Genomic DNA, 19225 nt, shown 5'->3' on the forward strand with positions numbered 1-19225 from the left:
TGAAAACCAAAATCTTGAAAATTCATGCAATAAAGTTGCATTCACTTATAAACTGCATGTGTTTCACATTGTCAGCTATGTAATATCCTTTGGACTGAGCACACCTAGACATTTATATATACTGTAATATGCTATAGGGGAGAAAACAAAGAATTGTACGCATATAAAAAAGCAGTTGAATGTTACTTTTGTCATGTTCCTAATGTAGTATGTTAATGTAGGTAAGCCCACTGAAAATAACACTGTTTTGTTGTTGCTGTTGTTTAGTCCACTGTGCGAAGACAGGTTTGAACCTCATAAGTTACTCCAATAAGGCATCACTCGTGAGACAACTAGGCCAGGAGATAATGGGGTAGAGTATCCAGTTACTTTCCCCCTCCAATGCATACATCCCCGATTAGTTACATATTCCACTAATCAGACTTCAACAACACTGCATTGTAATTCTAAAATATATATCTCTCAAAATATTGTTGTTCATATCCAAAAATATGTTAGTGCGAAATTCTGTCTGTATAATCATGTTGCCAATGTAGTCTGTTAAGTGTTGCGGAGAAAACAAACTCTTAATTTCTGAAATATATGTCCCTCGGAATATTATTGCTTATGTTAAATAATGACTTCTTCCCATATTATATTTGACCTCTATTCTTTATATTTTTAGTAGGTTATTTTACGACGCTTTATCAACATCTTGGGTTATTTAGCGTTTGAATGAGATGAACGTGATAATCCCGATGAAATGAATCTGGGGTCCAGCACCGAAAGCTACCGAGTATTTGCTCATATTGGTTTACGTTATTTTATTTTAACCCGAAATAAAGGGGCTTTTACCTCACAAATAATATATTCGTAGTTCGTACTAGTCCAGCTATTTAGTAGGGAAGACTGTTGTACCTTCAGCATAGTATAGCTTTGAACATTTTTTTTTTTTTTTTTTTTTAATTTTTGCTGCTACCTAGAGGACTCAAACTGAAGTAGATTGTAGAGAAAGTCGCTCAGTAGCTCTGGTCGTATTTTCGGTTTGATTTATTGTAAAGTGTGAGTTCTCTGGACGAAACAACTTTTTTTTAGTACCAGAAGTAAACATTTCGTTCATTGATATATGTTTTCTAACACAAAACCAAGGAATAAAATCTTGTAAAGTAAAGTTATAAACGAAACTTCAATAATTATTTCAAGCATTTTTCATTTAAAATATTTCATTTCTCAAAATTAAAAAAAAGGTGAAAAGTGTTTCAAGGTACAACAGTCTTCCCAACCGGTACATGGTTTTATTATTATTATTATTATTATTATTATTATTATTATTATTATTATTATTATTGTCATTCTATATTATTCTGTCGTAAAATATTTTTGTAATACCGGTAGGCCTATTTTATTTGTCTTAAAGTTACCATAAAATTCAATGTTTATCATAATCAGCTGACTGACTGACTGACGTGTGCATTTCAGTACTCATTATGGCCGGCTGAGCGTGATAGTTGTCACGAACGTCGATCATAATACACAGCCTCTGAACGTTCGGTAGAAATTCAACGTACAGATGATCGCAACGTAACGTAACGCAAACAAACATCGATCGTAATCCCGGCCTTACTGTAGAACATTGTACGGCAGCTAGTTTTGAAGCTGACATTTCTGGGGTTATGTTAAGAAGTGAGCCTTATTTTTATTGTATACAGAGAGACAGATAATCTGATTTTGCTTACTTTTATGGTTTTTGCCAATATGTAAGAATGTAAAAAAATATAAAGAAAAACCCTTGCATTAGTAAGAGGGATTCGGCATTGTTTAGTTAGTGGCACGGCAGTAAGTTTCGAGGGTATTAAATAAATTATTTTCTCACGCCTGGACTTGAACGGCGCAGTACCGCACGCACTAGCCGAGAGCTGAAGATAAGCGAGCGTTGGGAGGAGGAGTCATGCCGCCCTCTTGAGACAGCGGTGTGACATGTTTAGTCTCCAGTACGCGACAAAAGTAGCCAAGTTGCGTGTGCATTTTATAAGTGCAAGCATTGTGACCCAGTATTTTTCAAATTTATATTTATTATTATCAATTATTCGTTAAGTCATATTTCTGAAACCATTGTGGTAAGAAAATTGTTTCAAAACGATATCGATCAAATTATTGAGTTAAATGCGTGTCTTTCGTGTGCCCTTCCGTAATATAAACATTTTTTATAATGTAACAAAATTTATTTCACAGGTTGCTTAAAATGGAGGACAAATCTTACTCGGGTGACAGCTGCTTCAATCCCCTTCAATTTACGCGTCACAAAAGGGTCAATGTTAAAGGGCTTTGGAAAGTATCCCGTTTGATTGCGGAAAAATTTGGCATAGCTTAAAAGTACCAAACATAATTCGATTGTATTGCAGATTGAAAGTAAATAAATCACATTCTTTAGATAACGCAGTTCTATCGAGAGAAGTCATAGAAGAAAACGTTCTGCCAACTTGTAGTGTTCAAGTTGAGATTAGTGGTAATAACAGCAAAAGTAATAATGAAGAATCGTATAAGAGTGAAACGGAATGTGTTGACAAGGCAACCCTCACTACTTTAAACGAGACACTCACTGTGATTGGCGTGAAAAAGAAGAAAATATATCAGAAAAAGTACCCCCAAACTAAACTATTTTAAAACATATTCTTCTGCAGATGGGGGCGTGGACGTTCTCTGCAAGAAATAGCAACACTTGATTAGTAAATGTTTGAATGCAGTCTTCTTTCTTTTGTAATTTTACTCTTGTGTTTATGAAAACTTCTGATAAACCTAGCATAGCCATGCGCTGCTAGACGACACTTCTCATGTTTATGTCTCCTGGTCTTGCTTGCTTTGGCTAGCTCCCGCCTCACAGTCAGCTGGTTAGTTCACGCGCGTACTATTTATTTGATATTTTCGATACTTTCTTATCGTACCACCAGTAAAAAAATATACGTTTATTTGTACTTTCAATGCGGAATCTAACCATTTATTTCTTAAATATTTTTTCGTTGGCAAAGGCGTCTTAATGAGGAAAAATCTAAAATTCTCCATTTCGTTAATAAGTAAGAAAATCTGTTTATATGTCAATATAAACTTTAATTTCTCAGTATCAAAATAAACCATGATTTTGACCATTGGGTGAAAGGGTTTCGGAGCTACGACAGTTTAAATTTGCTAATTTTATTAAAATACTATAAATTTAAATATTTTTAATTTAAACACTATGAAGTTCTGATGCCTCAAACTTTGCACAAAGCATTCTATCACAATTGCCTACGGACATAAAAAGTTTCATTGTATTTAAAAATTGGAAGGTCAATTTTCTCTGTATTTCGGTCGATTTGAGATGGAATAGTTCATAAGTTTCTTCGCACAGTCGAAATGCCTTTCAAAAATGATACTTGTTGAATAGGTGTCACGTGTAAGGATGAGCTGTAGAGGCATTACTGTTTTAACGTAGATGAACTTTAATATAATGAGCAAATTTCTGCTGAAAAATTGGGAGTTTTAATACACAAATACAGTGAGGATTTTTTACTTATGGGCCGGGTGATCACACATGCCTATTGGAAAACTGCAGCATCCACAACCGGAGTTATTTTGCTAAGTGTAAGGATAGTGTTTTTGTTTATGTATTAGCTGCCATGTACATATCTGTGAGTTTAAGAAATTTTTGTCTGACATTTTCTTCTAAGTAAAGAACAAAAACAATTAGCAAATACTCGCACATTTTATGCCCTTGTCGAATGGATTCTCAGATTACACAGCCCTTTTCAGGCCAGGCCTGACTGAAACGACCTCACTGTGTATGTTTTTATTCACGAGTGTAAAATTTGTGAAAGTATTCTGTCTCCATGATATATTGCAATAGTACATAATGCAACGAGCCTATAATGGTAGTAATTAAGACGCGAGTGTGTTTGTTTATGAAACTTGCTTGTGCTCGTTTCATAATCTTCATACGAGCGTCTTAATCACCATTATAAACAAATTTCGTACGACTTTTTATGCTCGACCATATTTCCAACTTGAAATTATTCATAAGTATTCATGTTATGGTTATGTGAGGAGGGGAACTGACCTGAATTGTGAGATGTGCGCAGACGCGAAAGTATTGATTTTTTCCGAGGCACGAATGTCATTGACCTTGATATAATCTAGAGAATAACATGAACATTAGTCTTGATATAACCCGGAAATTGATTTAGAATTAAAAAACGAGATGACAAATTGAATTTATTTGAATATAATTTAGAATTAACGCTAATTATTACAGTAACAGAACATAACCTTCTGCGACAGTATTTCCAGCCTCCATGACATTTCGCTAATTGTCTTTCGATTGCATTTCCGAGAATAATCGGTACTTGCGGTTTTATAATGGTATAATGGTGATTTCTGATTGGCTGAACAACTGAATTATAATGAATAGGTGTACTTCAATGAGGTGCATTACAGGACTACTACCAGGTGTATAATTACTACATTTCGGCATGGTCGAGCATAATAGTACATCATGCAACGAGCCTATAATGATAGTAATTAAGAAGCGAGTATGGATGTTTATGAAATGAGCGCAAGCGAGTTTCATAATTTTCATACGAGCTTCTTAATTACCATTCTAGGCGAGCTTCATACGACTTTTTATGCTCGACCGTATTTCTAACTTGAAATTATTCAGATGTATACAGTTTATTTGTATCTGACAAGATCGGAAGTGACCTTGTTCTAGGTCGTGAATTGTGTGATGTGCGCAGATGCGAAAGTATTGATTTTTTCCGCGGAATAATAATGTCATTGACCTTGATGTAATCCCGTTAAACTTGATATAACTTTGATTATTGAATTCGACATTGAAAAACGAGATGACAAATTGAATTTATTTTAATATTATTTACAATTCACGCTAATTATTATAGTAACAGAACATAACCTTCTGCGACGGTATTGGATTTCCAGCTTCCGTGACTTTTCGCTAATTCTCTTTCGATTGCATATCCGAGAATAATCGCTACTTCCGGTTTTATAACGGTACAAAGCTGACTTGTCATTGGCTGAACACCTGTAAGCTGAGTTGTCATTGGCTGAACACCTGTACTTTATTGAGTAGGTGTACTTTAATGATGAGCATTAAAGGACTGCTACCAGGTGTATAATTACTACATTTCGGCATGGTCGAGCATAAAGTTCATTAAGACAGTGTTTGTTGCCATATAGTCTAAAGAAAGTACATGTTGATGTCATACACAATTTAAGGCATTAAAACTGTAACGGAGCAAATTCACTTGTCGGCACCCCATATGTTTTGTAACGAATTTCATATTAGATTTTATTCCCTTGATTTTGCTCATATAGCCTTGGGATAAATTCTGTTACATGCAATTTTATACGTAATAATAAAGTGTTGTTGAAGATTTTAAAATCGTATTAAATTTACAATACCTAAACACTCAGAATACATAAGTTATTTATCCAAATTGCCCTCCTTATTTACGCACACACTTGCGATTTTTCCTCCTGTCTGCTACTGGAGTACAGATTTATTCAACTGAAAATTCTGCCTTTGATGCCTCCCAGCATCGCTTAAGGGGAGAGGATGGTATTTTTTTAAACTTTTTTCCTATTTGGTGTAAATTATTAATTTTTTGTATGTAGACAGCTCATAGCTATGGCAACTCAACCAAATAAGAATATTTTGAAAAAAAAAATTGGGGCCCAAATTTGAAAAAAATATACCCAATGCAGGATTGTACTAAAACCGATATATCTAAACCGTTTTTAAAGATAGATTCAAACAGTTTTTGCAATGTATTTGCAAAAGTATGTTCTACAAACTGTCTGTAACAGAATTTTGATGTTAGTCCCTAAGTTTGTAAAATAAACAATTAAAATTTAGTTACAAATTTGTGATTTCCTTTCTTGCAAAAAACGGACGTATTTTTAAAATAAAATCAGTTATTAACTAAATTCTGTTACAGAGAAGAGTTTCCTAATAATCTAAAGAATGTGTGTTCTAAATTTCATGCATGTATCTTTAATAGTTCAGAAATTATATTTATTTTGTCAGGCAATGTAGCAAAAAAAAAAAACGAAGTTACTGGAAACCGATAAAAGTGGGCGTATGATTTAAAAATCGATAGCGCAGGAAGTTTAAAAATGACGTCTCAACATCCGATAAGGGCACAAGTACCCACAAAATGTTATGCAATGCATTCCACACATATCAAAGGGTATTTTAAAGAAGAAAAAATTTTTTTGAAAATTCAATTTACCGGAAACAACAATAAAAGTGGGCGAGTGATTTAAAAATCCATAATGTAGGAAGTTTAAAAATGGCGATCCTCACATCTCACAGAGTATTTTAAAGAATATTCTTTTTTGAAAATATAGTCATTTTTCATCAAAAATACCATCCTCTCCCCTTAAGTCTTTCACATTGAAGTGTCTTTAGTTGCAGACAATGCCCTCAAGCTCTTAACACATCTTCATTGCTTTGAGATCAGCGATGCCATGCCAGAAGACCCATCACCAGATGATATCCAATCAGCATCATGGATCCTAAACTACCTCTGCGTAAACTTTAGTGTTGTTAGTTGGGGAAGAAACTTGGCGTTAACCCCACTGTTGTATTTTTCAAGGGAGGCTCCAACATATTTTCATCGTACATTTTGACTCCTATTAACACACTTTTCACAAAATGCAACTGATAGGGCCAATATAAAGCCTGATTCAGACGGTGCTAGTTTCTGTGATGGATTCCAAGTTGGCTGCGCTGATGGCTGCCCTGCGTGATCACTTGCTGGCTCCCGTGTTGCCCACGGTGACGGTAGTTCACACGGAGCTGGCTCTTTTCACAGTTCAAATTGGAAAATCATCTGCTGTTTCATCTGTTGCCAACACTCATGATCAAAAAGAAACTAAACCGTGAGTGGAAAACAACTTAAGTCCTAATTAAGCCATAAGTGCAAAACAGCTAAATTCCGATATTTAATTGTTGTTTCTTAGAAACTAAAGAATATAGAAAAAAAAAACAGATTTAGTTGGAAAACAACGCATATGGCGACATGGTTTCAGTGGTGATATTATATGATCATCTTTGGTTCCAGCCTGCAAACCATCACGAAAAATAGCAAGGAACCTATCCTGGAAATTCAGCAAGCTAGCCATCCAAGGAGCCACCAGAGCGCTTACTTGCGGCAAGCGAGCACGCAGGCTACCCATCAGCGCAGCCACCTTGGAATCCATCACAGAAACACGCACCGCCTGAACCGGGCTTAACTCACATTCCTGCAAACCACCACTGACATAAAGTGTTGTTTCTTTTCAAGTTTCCCAGGTCTCTCACAAGTACTCAACTCAAAACTTATCGTTCTCGCGGATAAAACCCTTCAGTAGTACAATTTATCCATTGTTGAGGATAGTCTTCTGATGACAATTGTGATACTTCTGCAAATGACGTCATGACTTCAGTACCTCCCCCCGTTCATTGAACTGCAGAGACAGTACTGCAGAGCTTTCGAAACATTTCAACCTGGTTTTACAGTGGATTTCGGCGAATACAGGCAGCTATAACAGTGTGGTTTAATACCCTGAAAACGGAATGTACAATATGCGCCAGATGGTTGTAGACAGAGTGCTGCATTGGAGTTAAATCGCTCGCTTGAATTCGGTCGAGTGTCGCACCCTCGAGTGAGATACGATCGGCCGTGATACGCTCGTTATAAATAGAAGCACAATATAAGGTCATCTCACCGACATGTCTTATCTTGTATGGAAGGCGACAGATAAGATACACATATGTTTTGCTCAAACGGTAAAAATAAGATTTTATTTTCTGCGTTAATGACAAACGTTTAATGGAACAGTCAATGGAGCGTACCAAAACAGGACCTTGAAGTTATAAATAAAATAGTATGAAAAACTTCGATATACAGTTATTATTGCTAATTAATAATTATTCAGTATATGATTTACCACATATATAATATGGTAGGTCCATACTTAGTGTTCCGCCTATATACAGCGACAATGTAGAAATGTTTTACAAAATATTATTGATATAGCAGTAGATTAATAACAATATTAGTACAGAGATAACGTCACAGAAAATATAATACAACGAATAATCGTGCTGCACAACTGTTACAGACGCAAAGATTGATACACTAATTATTAAAGATTATTATTATTATTATTATTATTATTATTATTATTATTACTACTACTACTACTACTACTACTACTACTACTACTACTGCTGCTGCATTATCGTGATTGTGTTCCCCGTTTATAATAATTACATTTACATCCAATAACGTCTATCAGACGTGGCAAAAACAAATTCACTTTTGTGTGGGGGGGGGGGAGACATTTACCTACAACATTTATATTACATTTTAAAGCAAGTTTTGTAGTTGTACTATGGAGGGGTTAGTTAAACACTGCAAAGTTTTGAAATGATAAACATCTATGATGTTACTACACAGTTCATCACTGTAACAAGAACGAATGTCTAACGCTCGGCTTATGCCGTTCGAGGATTTATCGCTCGTGACAATTTTACCCATCATGCATGTGCGCTACCTATCGGATTATGCTATGAACTACTTGGCGCTCGAGCGAAAACGTCCGATGCAGACCTCTGGTTGTAGAGTATACGCACAGTCTAATAGATACAGTCACGCAACTCATACGTATAAAATATGCCAACATTTGACAGCCGGCGCGACAGTAGCCCTCTAGCGGCAGGCAAGTTAAAAGTGTGCACACGACATATGATAACACATCAGAAAACGGGTTTTGCGTAATTTATTTTATATTTTTATGCTATACAATAAGTGTATATGGTTCTTATTAATTCTACTTTAGAATCCTGGAAGAATTTCACACGCAGTTAATCTACAAGTTTCAGAAGCTGGGAATAAACGTAATTCTTTCTGCTCTTTACAACTGAATCATGGCCCTGATCACGTATCATGGTTTGAAATAATATAATTGTTCGTGCGTGGTCGGTTAATTCAATTCATTCCTAAATATATTTATGAATCATTGGAACTGTGTATTTCCTGTGAGAAGAGTAAAAATTAGTAGCTCCAAATTGTAGGGCATATCGCGCGGTGAACTCTTCTCCCTATTTTCTGAGAAATTAACGATTTTGCATACCGCAAATTGGGGTAAACTCGGCCGCTGAGATAAACTTGAAAATAAAGAAAAGGGGAGGATTTAAACATTAATATGAAGTTCATTATTTTTCCATTTCCTAAGAACCGGTATTTCCTTTATTATTTTGAGTCACAAATAGTGCTGATGTATGGTTTAAATTTTTTAGTCAAGTTTACCGCATTTTACATTACATTTCCAGTTTTCACACATAATGCCTAATTTTAACTTATCCTACTATATAATACGTAATTTACATGCACTTACTGTTAATATGACGTAGGTGAGAACAAATAAATGAACACATAATTTTGTTGAAAAAATTGTAACTTCAATTAACTCAGAAAATGTAGGCCTAATTTTATTTTCAGAGCAGAAGTGGTGTAAGTCAAAAATGCGTAATGAGGGGTTAAAGTAAACATTCTGTAAAATACAGCGCAAAGTTGCAGTTAATATTGAATGTATTTAAACTATTAATAGTCAGTGAATAGCACGAAGGATATATTAATTGCTACTTTGCGCTGTATTTTACAGAATTTTTACTGTAAACCTCATTACCTGATTTTGACTTACACCATTTCTGCACTGAACGGCTCAAATAATCACTGGGAATGTAAAATCAACACCAATAACAGTCATGCAAATTATTACAGAAAAGATTGCTTTTTATATTAAATTTAAAAAGATTATTTTATTTCTTGAGAACTTAATACGTCTGCCACATGAATCTACACCAACACATTAGAAATTTATCGACAGTCTGAATTTATTCAAGAAGTGAATATTTTGCAAAAGGATTACTATACTCCATAAAATCTTGCAAAATTAACACCATGATACCTACTTGAATGCAATATAAAATTCAACTTTTTAAAAATATAAAGAAAAAAACACGAATACAAAAATTATGGAATTACTTGCATTAAAAACTGTAGATATATTATCCAAAATCGGAATGGTTACACATTTACACATATGATCTCTGCAAAAAATAATACACTGTAACAGGTATTTACTTTGTTTTTATTTAAACTGTCCTTCCTAACATACAAATAGGTAACTGATAAATAATAAATGTTTTATAGAACACAATACGTAGGCTACCTACAACGTGGATTATTGGTTATGACTGAGTTATGATTTTCTCTTGGTCTTTAGGGAATCTGAAGAACGACAAATTCGGAGATTTAAACTTGTTGTTACTGCAATTTTCGTCATTGCACACATTGCCTTTATTCCGACGCATGATTAAAACGTTATTATAACATCTCACATCCCTTTAAAGCACGTGCTGGCTGTATCACCCCCTATGACCATTGCCTTGCCTGCCGCTTGGGCGCTAGTGTCGCGAATGTTGGCAAAAAAAGTGTTCAAGTTGCGCGACTGTATCTATTAGACTGTGGTATACGCAAGAATAGCTTGCCACGAAAAGCTGCGCAAACTTTCGGCAACATTCGGGTGCACTCAGCTTCGCTTCGATTGGCAAGCTGTCGATGTCGACAGTTCTCAGTCGTCTGCTGGCTTGATGTTTCGAGTGAGATTTATCACAGCGCATATAACGTAACGTAAACCTTGTTGCAGAGTAACTAATAACAACATAACATTGTTGAAAATACAGAAGCACGATTTTTTTTTATGTATGAAAATTCTGAATGAATTAACAAACATGTTATAAAAAATATGTAGGCATAATCATGTAATCTATATGTTACGTTGTAATTAAACATAATACTTTGTGACTTTATCAAACTATTCCGATAACTAAGGTACTATGGTCGGTTTATTTTAATATGTATTTATATCCCTCATGTTACGAGCGGTGCTTTTTCGTTTTTCATAAATTTATAAACGTTATCGATAACTTCCCTTGACTGTGTAACGTTTTAGTCTTTTCTAATTTAGAGCGAAATGGGGACATTATTATTAATATTACCCAGAACTCTCTTATCCAGCAAACTCATTTTGAACCGATATAAAACGCAGAATTTAACGCATACGTTGGCTTCATAGGCGGAGAGAGAATCATTTCCTTGGGGGGGGGGGGGCAAAGCAAAACCTAGAATCCCCATATAACGGGGTTATGGGGGAGATCATTTAACTCCTCCCCCCGTTACAGCTTGACTGTGGTACAGTACAATACATCGGAATATGATCATTTAATAAAGGTATTTTCGGAGGGGCATGTTTCTTACAATGTTACATGCATATCCACGATGTTTCGGATTGAATTGTGTAGGGCTTGCACTGTAGATCTACTACAAATTATAATAGGAAATAATTTAAAACAATCCCTCCCTTTCGTACAGAATAGTTAAATAATTTATATTACATGTCTAAGAATAGTATGTGTAGACAAGGTCAGGTAAGCCAAGAACAATTGAGGACCGTTTTTCCAAAACTTCCTAACTGAAAAAACTAAATTTTACAGGAGAGACAAAACACTATAGTAAGAAAGTTTTGCTGTATCTCTTACTTATAGGAAAGTTTTGAAAAACGATCACACTTTAACACACTACAATGAAGAGAAAAAACCCAATTTTACTAAGACGCTTTGAACATCATGTAGAGGCCTGCCTTATGTTAACGAATCCATCAAAATCTCAATTTTGCAAATTTTGCAGTTAGCAAATTTTACAAAAACGGTATTGTATTGTATTGTATTTATTAACATTCCATGGTATTCATACATGCTTACAGCTAGAATATGGAACAAGTCAAAAAACTTAATACTATTATAAAATCTTAATTTATAGTCACAGTCTAGATGAAATATATACAGACGAGATTTACAATATAGTCTACTAGTACAACACATAGTTTTAGTATCAATTTCATGAAGTGTTATTGAATGTCATGAATTCACCTACAGAATAGAAGGCGTGAGAAATTAGGTAATTCTTTAATTTGGCCTTAAATAATTTTGTTTTGAGTTTCATTTTTTACATCGATAAGGAGGCTATTAAAAATTTTTACTGCCATACAACGCACTCCTTTTTGATAGCACGATAGACTTGCTGATGGAGAATGAAAGTCATTTTTGACGTGTATTTATGCTATGAACTGTTGAATTAATTACAAAGTTTTCACGATTACACACGAGGAAAATTATTAATGAAAAGATATACTGACAAGCCATGGGCATTATTTGTAGTTTCTTTTAAATAGTCCTACACGATTCCCTAGATTTGTCACCTACTATTATTGTAATTACTCTTTTTTGTAATAGAAATATATTGTTACTATCTGTGGAATTTCCCCACAATATTATTTCAAAATTCATTACCGAGTGGAAGTATGCAAAGTATATTGTTTTATTTACTATCTTTTGCATAGATCTAATAGCAAAACAAGCTGAATTTAGTTTGGGGGTAATTTCTTTAATGTGATTTTTCCAATTTAACACATCGATTTTTAAGCCAAGAAATTTGGTTGTTGTTGTTTCTAATAGGGATCTATTATTAATTATTGCGCTAGAAATTTGCGACGTTGAATCTGGACAGGATTTAAATTGAATTATGTTAGTTTTGTTACAATTTAATACTAATTTATTGACTGAGAACCAGTCACATATTTTGAAGAGAATTTCCTCTGTTGAAGTTTGGAATGTGTTGGAGTTATTGGCTGTAATTACTATACTTGTGTCATCTGCAAATAATATGGGATGACCTACATCTCTTATTAGGGGGGCAAGATCATTTATAAACACTAGAAAAAGTAGGTGACCTAATATTGATCCTTGAGGAATTCCATTATTAATAGTTCCCCATGTCGATGCAGACTTCATAGCTGTATTGATTTCAACTTTCTGTTTCCTATCTATGAGATATGAGTGAAACCATTGGTGTGCAACACCTTTAATTCCATAATAATCTAATTTATCCAGCAGCATTTTATGATTTATACAGTCAAATGCTTTGGATAAATCACAGAAAATCCCTCCAACTTGTAATTGTTTATTAACTGCCTCCAGAATTTTGTCAGTTAAACTAAATGTTGCATTTTCTGTGCCTTTATTTTTCCTAAATCCAAATTGTTCTGGGACTAAAATGTTGTATCTTTCTAGATGGTGATATAATCGTTTATACATTACTTTTTCAAAGATTTTGGAGAAGACTGGTAGAAGTGATATGGGTCTGTAATTTTCTGGAGACGTTGTTTCTCCCTTTTTGAAGATAGGAATAACCACTGAATATTTTAATCTCTCGGGAAATATACCATTGAACATTGAATAGTTACATAAATAACTTAATGGCCCAGCTATAATATGTGAACTCGCTTTTAATATTTTGCTTGTTATTTCATCATACCCTGAGGAGTTTTTTGACTTTAGATTTTTAATAATTGCAATTATTTCTTGTTTGTTTGTTGGAAATATTTGAATATTTGGGAATTTTGTCGGAAAATATTGTGTTAAAGAATCTAAACTGTTAGTAACATTATCTTGGGGGATGTTGAGGTTATCAGTTATTGTAAGAAAACATTTGTTAAATATGTTTGCAATTTCATTTGGGTCTGACGTTTTTGTGTTGTTAGATATAAGGGTATAGTTTGTTACTTTACTTTTTGATTATCCACTTTCTTTTTTAATTATGTTCCAAGTACTTTTGATTTTATTATCAGAGTTTTGTATTGTTGTATTATAGTGTAATTCTTGAGCTTTATGAATCACTTTGTGTAATATTTTTGAATAATTTTTATAATGTTGTTTTAAGTTTGTATCATTACTATTTCTGCTCTGTATGTATAATGATCTCTTAGTTTTGCATTAGATTTTAATACCTTGTGTAATCCATCTATTGTTACATATTGTTTCATTTTTATACTTTACAGGAAAACTGGATTAAAAAATATTTAGAAATTTTTTATGAAATTCGTTGAATTTACTGTTCATATTACTTCGACTGTATACTGATTCCCATGTTTCATTTTTCAGATTTATTTCAAAATTATTTAATGATTCCCTGTTAATATTTCTGAATCTCACTTTAGTTGGTTTTATTGATAATGTGTTAATATTTATACTTAGGAGTTGAGCATCATGATCCGAAAGACCATTAATTATTGGGGTCGTTTGAGATATATCCGTTTTTTCTTTTCCGATGAATATGTTGCCTATTGCAGTAGCTGAATCCCCTTGTATTCTGGTCGGAAAGTTTACTGTGTAAATTAAATTGAAAGATGCTAGCAATGAATTTAGTTGATCTTTCCTATTGCTTTCTATTAGATGATCGACATTGTTGTCTCCGCAAATAATGCATTCACGTTTCAGTTCCTGTAAGTATTCTAGTACCTTTTCCAATAAATGAATAAAATTTTCGTAGTCTCCAGATGGTGCTCTATATAGACATATTATAATGAAATTATATGGTTCATTTTCTAATTCAACAGCACAAATTTCTAAATCCCTGTCTTTGCAAAAATGTGAAAGATCGATATTTTTTAAATTAAGGTCAGATTTGAGAAATACACTCACGCCTCCATCCTCAAGAGTTTGTGTCTCCAGTAACTAGCACCTAATTTATATCCTTCCGGTGAGAGAGACAATATTTCCTGTTGTTTCATATGGTGTTCGGTAATACATAGCACATTCGGATTTAAATGTTCGGAAACTAAGAATGCAAGGAGTTCATCAGTCTTATTTCTTATACTTCTTATATTCTGATGGAATACACTGAATGTTAATTGCATTACGATTTGTTGATTCTGTTTATTATTATTATTACTGTTGTTATTTTGACTTTTTTATTTATCCTAAAAAAGGACAAGCCCTATGACGGATTACAACAGGAATTTTATTGTCACACTTGCCATGGTCACATTGGAGACTGTCAGCAATGAGACACATTAGCGAGTCCTTGCCTCGAGAATTCAAATGCAGTCCATGATTAGTGTATTCCTCAATTACAAAGAGACTGTATGATCAAAAAATTCGTCAACGCATATACTGTACATCAATAAAACTACGTAACAGTGCTAACAGAAACTTTTCTATATTAAGCTTTCCTGAAGATATCATATGAAATGTAAACTCTAATTATTTTATCTAATCTCGTCTTTAAGTTTACACATTATACTTTCTATTTTCTGCATTATTCTGCAGTATGTTATTTATATTTCTCCAAGTGACGGCCTGAACACCTGCAGACTTCTAACACATGAATACAGGCTGTTACAAAAGAAACGTTACAGTGCTTCCATTCCTCAAATGAGATATAGAAATTCTTATAAAAGTTTAAAATAAATATTACAGTCCAGACACATGATCTGAAGACATTAATTCGTCAATTTAAGCACAGAAACTTAATCATAAACAAAAGAAAAAAAAGATCTTTTCAACTCAATGTTTTTTCTATCGTTAATAAAATAAGAGTTCAGACAAGTTTGGGGGGGGGGGGTAGTGCCCTCCATGCCCTCCCCCATAACTCCGCTTATGGTTGGCTTCTACCCGCTCTGTAAAATACACTCCACGATACAAACAACTCAAGACCGCGTTTTCGAATGCGACCTATAATCAGCATTAGGTGATTCATAGCAGCTCGTAACGAGCATGGCGGCACAGGACCGAATAACGTTTTTTGCGCATCGGTCGAATGGGAAATCTTTCTTTGCGCTTCTTCTAACAGAGAATTATCGCACCCTCCAGTATATTAAAATGTTGACGTAATTGATGAAAGAGTCGATCATAGACATTCACCTCGCGTTATTCTGTAGGAGACTCGCTATCTCTAGATGAATAACGTACACGATCGCCAAACATCTGCGTAACTAATTGTTTTGCAGGGATAAAAATGTGAGGTGGAGCGCCATCTTGCATGAAGAGTGTATTTACCATATCGTGATTCCTCAGTCTAGAGATGACGAAATTCTCTAACATGCTGTAGTAACACCCCCCCCCCCGTTTACTGTAACAATCTGTCTTATTTAATTATTATCCACACCTGTGGAGTAAGGGTTAGCGCGTCTAGCCGCGAAACCAGGTGGCCCGGTTCGATTCCCGGTCAGGGAAAGTTACCTGTTTGAGGTTTTTCTGGGTTTCCCTCAACCCAATATCAGGAAATTCTGGGTAACTTTCGGTGCTGGACCCCGGACTCATTGCACCGGCATTATCACCTTCATCTCATTCAGACGCAATTAACCTAAGATGTTTATAAAGCATAGTAAAATAACCTACTAAAAATTAGTGGTGGAGTTAATATGCGTAATTTGAGGTTCATTTTCCGACCAAAGTCATCAGTAGGCACTTTCCAATAATGTGGTCTCTACGATCTCCAGATTTCAATCCGTTCGACTTTTGGTTGTGGAGTTACCTTAAAGAACGAGTTTTCCTGACACAACAACCCTACTGCAACTAAAAGATGCCACCTCGTAAGAAATTGCCAGTATTCCAAGACATTATCAGCAAAATGCTGTGCATTGTGTCCCAGACAGAATGCTGTACGTTGAACAAGAGAACGGCGGAAATCTTCCCAGTGGTTTGTAAGCGCCGTTGTTTGCCCAACACTGTGACGTTTTTCTTTTTCGCTCCATCTCAAATACTGTAATATTTATAACGGTGTCCACACCTGTGGAGTAACGGTTAGCGCGTTTGGCCGCGAAACCAGGTGACCCGGGTTCGATTCCCGGTTGGGGAAAGTTACCTGGTTGAGGTTTTTTCCGGGGTTTTCCCTCAACCCAATATGAGCAAATGCTGGGTAACTTTCGGTGCTGGACCCCGAACTCATTTCACCGGCATTATCACCATCTCATCCAGACGCTAAATAACCTTAGATATTGATAAAGCGTCGTAAAATAACCTACTAAAATAAAAAAAAATTATAGCGGTGTAAAGTTTCGACTGATTTTTGAAATAGTTATCCAATAAGTTAAGTCAGGACGGACAACTCTTCACACGGCAGCCTTGATTTCCTTGCTACTGTACAGTCTTTAAAGTTTGTCAATGGCAATAATGTTGATTTATATTGTTAAGTACGGAAGGTAAAGAATTAGAATCCACTTTTAGTTTCATATGGGCTTTATTATGGTTACAAATTGTACATACGCCTTTACGAGTTTCAGTATTTGGCATTATAGTTATTATATTATATATTTAATATTTATGTGAATCATCATCACCATCTCGTAGCAACGCCATATTGTATTTTCGTTAGATAATTTCAGTGATTTTAAGGTCAGTATTTTCTTATCTTATATTGCGATATAAGTAAACTGTTATCACCATCTCGTAGCAACGCCATATTGTATTTTCGCTAGATCATTTTAGTGATTTTAAGGTCAGTATTTTCTTATCTTATATTGCGATATAAGTAAACTGTTTTAAGATCTGGCTTCTCTAAAGCCGTAAGTTATACCATATAATTGGTAACTTTATAACAAGACGGGCATTATGTATCTTTTAAATACTAGAAACGTTACGTTTGTTTCTTTGCATTTCATTTTATAATGTGTAACTTAAATGATATATTTGAATGTGTTCTTTGCATAAATTGTACTTAAAAATAATTTTTCTTCTAAGTAATTCTGACCAAGTAATGTGAGTGATACAAATACAGCAGATTCTTCATAATTTAAACATAGTCTGCTGTAGGGTGACCAGATTTCGAAAATAAAAAAACGGGATACTTATTAAAGTTACCATGAATCAACATTTTAACTAAACATTCATTATTACTTGTACTTAAATAATGTCAGTGAGAAATAAGGTGCAGTTTTATTTTTTTCAAATTAATAATTACTACACGTTTACAATAACTTGGCTATAATAATTATGCAAGCACATAATAGCATAGCATAGATACTTGGCTTAAGTTTTTGTTCACAATTTTTTTTACATTGATACTAGTCCGGATTAATTAGGGTAGGCCTAACTTATCTGTTTAAAAATACTTTCGGTTATTTTGACTTTACATAATATCCATGTCACTGTATTCTGAACTTGCTTCACAACAAAAACTTTCCCTACCATTACCTTCAAACTATTTTAACATTCTCCATGAAGATCGACTGTACAATCTGCTTCATGTTTCTTTGATGAGTGAATTTGCTTTAGAAGTGTTGGCCTTTCCTTCAGGAAACTATAAAGCCCACGCAAGACTCATTTTTGAACTGACATTTTGGGTGCTATGCATAGACATTTCGCTAGCCCGCGCTACGAGCCTGCTAAACTAGCCCCGGCTATCGAGTGATTACTTGTACAGGATTCATATCATATCGCTAACACTGGTTTATGAATACGAAAAACGTTAGTTCGCTGATCATCCACTGGAAGCCCGCGCTAAGAATGTCTATGAATATGTTTGTGATTAACATGGCCTTTTTAATTGAAAACTGATTCCTTTCGTGAGACCAAATTCAATTCATTAATGAAAACACTCTTTCTGATAATGGATTGGTGTGAGGTATTCCTAACACAAAACTTATGACCTGAATTATGTTTGTAAAACTAATGTCTTTGTCTTTCGTAATTTGTAATGTTTCAGTCCACCTCTCAGTAATTTTAACATCACACTCCTAATGTTCAATGTTTGCTCCATATATGGTGGTAGAATTATCAAAACCATTTGATTGTCGACCTAAGTTCTAAGGTATCGATTATTGAATTGAATTTGTTACGGTAACATCAGATGGAAGCAATGTAGAATTAATCAGTGTTTTACGTGATTATTAAATCAAAGAAATAAAAATATTTTAACAATAATTAAGAGAAACATTTGTTTTGCTTTCTAATAAATTCTGATTTCTCAAGTAACTGTACACCTGTTTTCACCCCTTCTACTGGGGAATGAAATACTTTATCAAATGAAAATATAGAATAATTAAAATCAGAAGCTGTATAATTAAGAATGTGTGGTGAGAGTTGTTAAATTCTAATGTGAATGACAGTGGAATGAGCCTGTATTGTATTCACTATATTTGTACAAATTATCAAATCTCATTCGTCAAACTGGATGAGCAACCATAGGTCTACTATGGGAATAGAACAAGTTCGGAATATTGAGTAAAAATGTTACAACCTCTATAAATAAGTTAAGACTCTCCGAACATGTTACATCCTGCAGATTAACATCAATCATTATAAATT

Source organism: Periplaneta americana, chromosome 16, assembly GCF_040183065.1.
Source record: "Periplaneta americana isolate PAMFEO1 chromosome 16, P.americana_PAMFEO1_priV1, whole genome shotgun sequence".
Classification (NCBI taxonomy): domain Eukaryota; kingdom Metazoa; phylum Arthropoda; class Insecta; order Blattodea; family Blattidae; genus Periplaneta; species Periplaneta americana.